Source organism: Dama dama, chromosome 4 (assembly GCF_033118175.1).
Source record: "Dama dama isolate Ldn47 chromosome 4, ASM3311817v1, whole genome shotgun sequence".
In the NCBI taxonomy this organism is placed as follows: domain Eukaryota; kingdom Metazoa; phylum Chordata; class Mammalia; order Artiodactyla; family Cervidae; genus Dama; species Dama dama.
This window is the reverse complement of record NC_083684.1, coordinates 70,091,700-70,100,011: the sequence shown is the minus strand read 5'-3', so window position 1 is coordinate 70,100,011 and position 8,312 is coordinate 70,091,700. Positions and strand designations below refer to the sequence as shown.

The 8,312-nt window shown below is 45.5% G+C and overlaps 1 pseudogene; it reads right to left on the bottom strand.

Moving 5' to 3' along the window:
* Positions 1-1,190: 1,190 nt before the first annotated feature.
* On the bottom strand, positions 1,191-6,887 carry LOC133055235 (vomeronasal type-1 receptor 4-like; annotated as a pseudogene).
* Positions 6,888-8,312: the final 1,425 nt, after the last annotated feature.

The window sequence follows — 8,312 nt, the reverse complement described above, 5'->3', positions numbered from 1 at the left end:
AAACTAGTCATGGGTATATAAACATACAGCATGGAGACAGTAGTTAACAATACTGTATTGCATAATGAAAAGTGGTAAGAGAGTCAATCTTCAAAGTTCTTGTCACAAGAAAATTTTTGTAGTACGTAAGAGGTGGAAATGGTGACAGATTTTATTTTTTGGGCTCCAAAGTCACTGTGGACGGTGATTGCAGCCAGGAAATTAAAATATGCTTGCTCCTTGGATGAAAAGCTATGACAAATCTAGACAGTGTATTAAAAAGCAGAGAACATCAGTTTGCCAACAAAGGTCCATATTAATCAAAGCTATGGTTTTTCCAGTAGTCATATATGAATGTGAGAGTTCGACCATAAAGAAGGCTGAGTGCTGAAGAACTGATGCCTTCAAACTGTGGTGCTGGAGAAGCCTCGTGAGAGTCCCTTCGACAGCAAGGAGATGAAACCCGTCAATCCTAAAGGAAATCAACCCTGAATAGTCATTGGAAGGACTGATGCTGAAGCTCAAATACTTTGAATACCTGATGTGAAGAACTGACTCACTGGAAAAGACCCTCATGCTGACAGAGACTGAGGGCAGGAGGAGAAGAGGGCAACAGAAGATGAGATGACTAGATGGCATCACCAACTCAATGGACATGTGTTTGAGCAAACTCTGGGAGATAGTGAAGAACAGGGAAGCCTGGTACGCTGCAGTTCACGTGACTGTGAAGAATCGGACATGACAACATTGACAACAACGTGGAGGTAGATAGATATGAACTGGATATTAACTAGATATTAACTAGATTTATTTGACTGATCATCTGTAACATATACAAATATTCAATCATAATGTTGTAAGACCTGAGGTGATATAATGTCACATTAATTATGCTTCAGTAAAAGTGGGTATAAAATATAATTACAGAAGAAAGGAATTGGCTATTATTGAAGCTGTCTACTACGTATCTAAGGGGCTTCCCAGGGGCACAGTGGTGGAGCGCACCTGCCAATGCAGGGGATGCAGGAGACATGGGTTGAGCCCTGGTTTAGGGAAATCCCCCAGAGGAGGAAATGGCAACCTGCTCCAATATTCTTGCCTAGAAAATTCTATGGACAGAGGAGCCTGGGGTTGCAAAGAGTCAGACGTGACTGAGAGATTGAACATGGATGCATTACATATTTAGCTATTTAACCATTTTTTCTAACAATTCAAGAGCAGATCCTAGGAGTTCTAGGATCCCTCAGGAGCAACAGGAAGGGGGAAACAGTGGGAAAACATGCAGCCAAGACACTAGAGGTCTGTATAAACCATAGACAAGATCTAAAAAGGCAGTGATATAAAAAAAAAAGAGAGAGAATTCAGCACATGGAAGATGACAAAGGTGAGCACCAGCATCAGGATGGTGTGGGCGGCTCTGGTCTCTGGGGGGCATCTGCGCTGCCCAGTGGGGGTGTGAATATACTGCACCCTCTGGTGGTGTCTGTGCAGGAGAAGCACCATGGAGCCACTGGGTAAGGAGCTGTGGGTGAGCAGAACTACTTCCCTTGATTGTCAGTATCATTTCTTGCCTTCTCTGGACCAGTAATCAAAGGAACACAGATATTCATTAAGAGACCGAGCATCCAGCAGGTGCAGCAGGAAGTACCAGTGACCCTGGGGGCCCCCTCCTCGGAGCATCACCCACTCCGCTCCCCTGGGGGTGAGAGTGAAGGCCTGACAGGTGCTCAGGACGCAGATGGAGCACAGGGCGGTGCCGCGAGCCACTCTCTGTATGTAATACACAAACTTACACCCAAGGCTGTTCAGAGGGTTTCTCAAAACAAAAACTGCCATCATATGGGGAATCCCAGAGAAGAGAATAATTCGGAGATTGGCCAGGGCCAAGTGTGTGAAAATCATGTCTGTGCATCTCTTTTTCCGGTCAAACAAGATTGGAGAGTTGCTGTGGAAGAAAAGGATGACATCACCCAGACACCCAACCACCACCTGTAACAGAGAAATGGTTTTCAGAACCACCTCCCCTGGGTTTCTCAGGGCATCTCTGTGAACAGACATGGAGAGGCTATCAGTGTCCTGGAGGTGAAAGGAGGCTGTGCAGGTGATGACATCAGCAGCTGTCTTACAGAACCAACATTGGGAAAGAATTCTTGATCTTTTCCTCTCCTGAGAAGGGAGACACTGTCATACTCCACATGTGGGGCTCAACCTGTAGCACACATGTATGACATCAGTTATACTTTTCACTATTAGGATATTTATTTCTACTATTTGGCATATTCTTATTCTCCACCAGCATGTAAGTTCCATGAAGTTAAGAACTACATCCGGACTTCCCTGGGGTCCTGGGGTTAAGAAACCGGCTTGCAATGCAAGGACATAGGATCAAACATGTATCAGGGAAGCAAGGTTCCACATACCGAGGAGCAAGTAAGCCTGCATGCTGCACCTAAGACCCAAGGCAGCCAAATAGATAAATACATATTTTTTAAAAATGACCACATTTATCTTTGTTTACCAACATGGTCGATGCATAATAGATATTACAAGATGTGTACTGTGTATATGACTATGTGACAGGAGACAGAAAAGCAGATACAATAAACCTCTTAGAGACATTCCTGCCTATTTTAAGAATTCATTAAGAAAAAAATAGCGAATTGCAAAAGTATTGGTGAACTTATAAGACTGTCCAGCTGATTTTAATACAGTTTCAAGAGAGTCAGTTATCCACACTTAAAAATCATATTTCTTCAGAACTAGAATGCACTGTATAAGTTAAAAAATCAGTTGTGGACCTCCACTTTCTAGTTCCTCATGTAAGAAGCTTGGGAGTCACCTCTCTGTCCTAACAAGGAGAACACCAAATAGACTGAAAATTCTTGAATCAGTGAGAGAGGTGAGAGACAGGGGACATCACTGCCTCCACAAGGGAAGGGACAGCAGGTGAAGAGAAGGAACCAAGATTATATTCGAGCAGAGATTCATGAGCAGAAACCCCTCTGGAACAAGCCCTGGATAGGAAATCCTGCACCATAATCTATGGATTGATGGGGACTTGGTATGTAGGAATCTGACAGAATCTCCAGGAGGACCACTCATCCCACAGTTCTGTGAGTCTGGTGATATTTCCCTCAGTTAATATCAGCGAAATCCACCAGATCATTTGGTGTTCTATATCTGCTGTGACTAAACATGCACACAATCCAATGGAAGCAGCAATAATTAATGCGATGCTGAATCAGCAGAGGAGTGTGTAACTCACCTCACCCCAGGTCAGCACAGAAGTCAGGGCTGGTCTGTGCAGGCCTCCTAAGAGAATGAGAAAGCCCTGCTAAGAGAGTTCGTCATGTGTCCAGGACCATGGACAGAGGAGTTGGGACCTCGGCCGTGGACAGAGGGACACAGGAAACTGGGGAAGGTGGAGCAGGTTGCATCCAGTGCAGAATCACTAAGACTTTTCTCAGAGATTGCCTCTGATGGCACTCAGTCTTAGCTTCGACGACCACCTGGGGTCCTTGTCAATACTGGCCTTACAATGTCTGAACTGCTACAACAAAACATCACCCGCTCAGAGGATTATAAACAACAGAAATTTACTGCTTACAGTTCTGGAGGTGAGAAGTCCAAGATCAAGGCTGCAGCATGGTCCACATCCGGGGAGAGCTGTGCGCTTGATTCATGACTGGTGCCTCTTGCTGTGTCCTCAGGTGATGGAAAGAGTCATATAAAAGGTCTCTTTTATAAGGGCACTTAAATAGTTCATGAGGTCTCCACCTGCCCAAAGGCCCACATCCTAACACCATCATGTTTGGGGTTATGATATCAATATATGAATTTGGGGACAGAAATACTCAGACAATTCCATGGTTCAAGGTACATTCCACTGTATTTGAAAATATTGAATTCAGCACTGAATTATTACAGGCAGTATTATTCTAATCCTGTCACCAATTTTTAAAAAATATTTTATTTTGTATTGAGGTATAGGCAGTTGACAATTCTATGATGGTTTCAGGTGAACAGTGAAGGGCCTCAGCTATACATATACAGGTATCCATTCTCCACCAAACTCCCCTCCCATCCTGGGTGCCAGATCAAATTGAGCAGAGTTCCCTGTGCTATACAGTAGATCATTTGTTAGTTTTCCATTTTAGTACTTCCAATTCTTTAAAAAGGGCATACATTGCTTATTTTCTAGCATTTGCACTGTTTTCACAGAGTTGAAAATTCATTAGATTTCATCTCACTACAAAGTCTTTTTTTCTTTCTCCTTCTGCTCCAGAATAAAGTGGGGCGGGGGGGGGGCATTTCCCCATTCAATCAGAGAGACAAAAATATGAGCAATGTCTATACACACAACTTAAAAATATCCAGAACTCTGACAGAATGTCTTAGCAGAAATTATAGCCCACAGTCTAATTTGTTAGGTCCTTAGAAGTCACTAGACCCCTTTACACATGGTTGAGAAGCTCAGTGGCTCTGGTCATGCAAGCTTGACACAGAATCCACAGTGACTCCACTCCCTTTTCCTCTCATTGTCAGGGAACCCAGGGCACAGGGATCACAGTGAACTCAGCACCTTGGTCCCACTCAGATACACTGTTGTTGAATTATTACAACATCCAAGACCTGGAAATAATCTAAGTGCCCACGGATAAATAAATAGACAAAGAAGCTGTGGTGTATTATACAACGGGCTGTTTTTCATTGGAGGACAGTTGTGTTATAATGTTGTAACACATGTTTTTATTGGAGTATAGTTGTCTTGCATTGTGTGCTTTACAATATTATTTAGTTTCTGCTGTACAGCAAAATGATTCACTTATATGTATACTTATCCCCTCTTTTCTTCACCTAGGTCACCACTGAGCAATGAGTAGAGTTCCCTGTGTTATGCCCGATGTCCGAATCCCCGAGCGGGAATAGAGAAGGCCTCCAAGACAATGCAACTCGCAGAAAGGGAAGTTTATTACTGACTCGAGCCAGGACTCTCTGCCGCAACCAACGCAGTGGTGCGGGTCAGAGAGCCCCTGAGCTCAAGCTGTTACACAAATTTATAGGGTGAGAAGCGGATTGGTTACACATTTGCAAAGCAATTTCATTGGTCAAAACGTCGCACGCGGGGGACTTTCCTGGGGGTTTCCGCCCCATTCCTAATTTCCTAATTGGCAAACAGCAGTCAGTATTAAGTGAAAGCTAATTGGTCCTAATTGGCTAATTGGTTGTATCCAGGTGGCCTGATAATCTTACCAAGTAGGAAGGCCTACTCTTAATCTAAGCTGCGTTACTTCTGCTCACCTCACACCTGTGCTATACAGTAGGTTCTCATTAGTTAGCTATTTTACACATCGTAGTGTACACATGTCAAACTAATAGTATTACTCACAAGTACTGAATCATATTACCCATGAAACTGACATAATGTTAAATCAGTTATATTTCAATTTTAAAGACTACAAAAACAAAAGTTGGACACTATCTTATACAAAAATGATCTGAACTGGATCACCAGCAAAGTCCCCCAGACAAGTCTTACCAGATTTAAGACTGAAATCCTAAGAAGTATCTTTTCTAAACCCCATGATACGAAACTGCTGCTACTAAGTCGCTTCAAACTAGACGCCGATAACTGTAGGAAAATTAGAAAATTCACAGATATGTGGAGATGAACAACCACCTCTAGAGCAAACAGTGGTCAAAGAAAAATCGAAAAGGAAATAAAAGACCTTGAGACAAGAGTGAGTGGAAACATAGCAAACAGAAGGTTATAGGATTCAACACAAGTTGTTCCAAGAGGGACGTTTTCACAACAGAAGCCTACATTAAAAACAAAGATTCTTGTAATCAAATTAACTTTTTACCACAAGGATCAACAGCAACCAAAAAACCACCAAAATACCACCACCAGCCCCTCCCCCGCCCCCCAAAACCAAACCCCAAACAAAGGAAAAGTTCATGGATACAAGGAAGTAAAAAAGAACAGAGTGGAAATAAATGAAATAAAGACCAGAAAAACAATAGAAAATACCAAGGAAACCATGAGCTGGCGTTTGGAAAGATGAACATTCCCCTTGTCACTGAGCACCGGCAGGAACGTGAGGAGGAAAACAGTGACGTCGGACACCTAAGGCGTTTCTAACCCCACGGCTGCCCTCGCCCTTTTCCCACCAGAGTGGCATTCCTTCCCCTCAAAGCAGGAAACCCGTCCTGGACTCTCCTCCCAGCTCCTAGTCGCCCTCTTCCCGGAGCCCGTCTTCCCGCTACTTCAACAGTCTCGTCCTTCAGGCTCAGCCTCCTGGCTCCACCTGCTCAGAATCACCTCAGGAGCCCCCTCAGTCCCCATGACTGACTCGCTCTCTTCACCTCAAGATGAAATTCATACCTTTTTTGTTCGCTTCCTCCTCTCTGCTCTCTCTTCCTGATAAATCGAGAGCTCTCGGAAACAAGAAATACTCTCCAGGCAAAAGTAGCGGCCGCCCGTCTAGCACCAAGGCTCCCGGCCCGCCTCGCCCTCAGCTGTGGCTCGTCCTGCTGGAGCTGCTGTGTGCAGGCACCACCTCTGATCTCGCGAGAGTTTACCGTGACGAGGACCTAGACACCTACCCCTGCTCTGGCGACATTTCCTCGACTCTTACCGCTGCTCTCGCGACAGCTCCTGGAAAGAGGACCTGGACACGTGCTCCCGCTCTCGCGACAGTTCCCGAGGCACAGGCCTGTTCAGGTACTTCTGATCTCGCGGTAGCTCCTGCGGCTAGGAGATGGACGTGTTCCCCTGATCTCTGGGCAGCCCCCGAGGAAAGGCCCGGGAAACGTGAGTGGACTGTGGGTCCTGCGCTGCATGACTGTACGGCGACTTCTCCCTGCGCTGTGTCCTGTCTAGCCTCCATCAGGCTGCGGTGGCCCATCCTGGGGGTGCCCTGAGCCTGGCCCTCCTAATGCGGCTGCTCCATGAATCCGATGGAACTGTATCCGCAGAAGCTCTGACATGAATCTGAGGTACCGTAACTCCTCATAGGATCCGCCGAAAACCCCCTCATGTCTCCCTACATCACGGCTCCCAGTGACTCCTGTTCATGCCGGTCCCCTCATCCTCTTGCACCTCTCCTCCCACACACATGGCCCATGACCTTCCTGTGAGGCTGGGTATTTGCTGGAGCTTGGGCGATGTGGTCAAACCTACCGGCTGTACATATCCTGGGAGACAGAGAAATCAACCTCACAGGTGAGCTGCCTCCTTTACATCAATAGTCACGATCAGAAGGACACACCTGCCCCCACACTGTCACACACGGGGGGCACCACCACAGCCAGAGTCAGAAACGAACTCACAGCAGGTGCTGGCATGGCTCTTCTTTCATGAAACACCATTAAAGGCAGTTCTGTCTCTCTTTTGCTCCTGAGCACTTCTTGCTACACTAGCTTTCTCGTATCATTTGGTTTTAACTTCTGTGAGTAAAAATGCTTACAATACAGTGGAAGCAGCAGGAGTTAATTCAGTTGTGCTGACAGGAATTGTAACTCATCACAGGTGAGCCCTGAAATCAGCACTGATGTGCAACCCAGTGCTGAGGGAATGCCGAGAATGAGCTGCTTACAGGCATCCTCGTGAGCTGTGGGCAACGGGACTAAAGGAGCCTGGAATAAGGTCCCGCGTGGAGATACACTGAGAAAGGGGGCAGGGGGACTCCTTCCCCTGCAAGCATACATCTGTGAGGTCTGCTACAATGAGTGGAGTCCTTATTAACAACAGGGAGGAGCTCAGTGACTGGATCATTCAAGGCTTGGCACACAGTGTCTTTGAGATTTAATTCACATACCATATAACTCACCCATTTAAAGTGTACCACTCAGTGATCTTACTTTATTCAGAGAGCAGTCTTTGTTGCTGTTGTTTAGTCTCTAAGTCTTGTTGGACTCTTTGCGACCCCACTGGCTGTAACCCTCCAGGCCTTTCTGTCCATGGGATTTCCCAGACAAGAATCCTGGAGTGGGCTGCCATTTCCTTCTCCAGGGGATCTTCCCGACCCAGGAATAAAATCCATGTCCCTACTTTAGCAGGTGGATTCTTTACCACTGTGCCGCCCAGGAAGCCTGTTGTGGTCTTTACCACACTCATTTTAGGAAATTTTCATCAACCTGGAAAACAGCCCAAATCCTTTATTTTTCTTCTTTTTTCAGATTCTTACAATTAAACTATATATTTTATATTGGACTATAGCCAATTAACAATGTTGTGACTGTTTTAGGTGGACAGGAAAGGAACTCAGCCATACATGAATATGTATCCATTCTCCTCCAAACTCCCCTCCTATTCAGCCTCCCACATAACA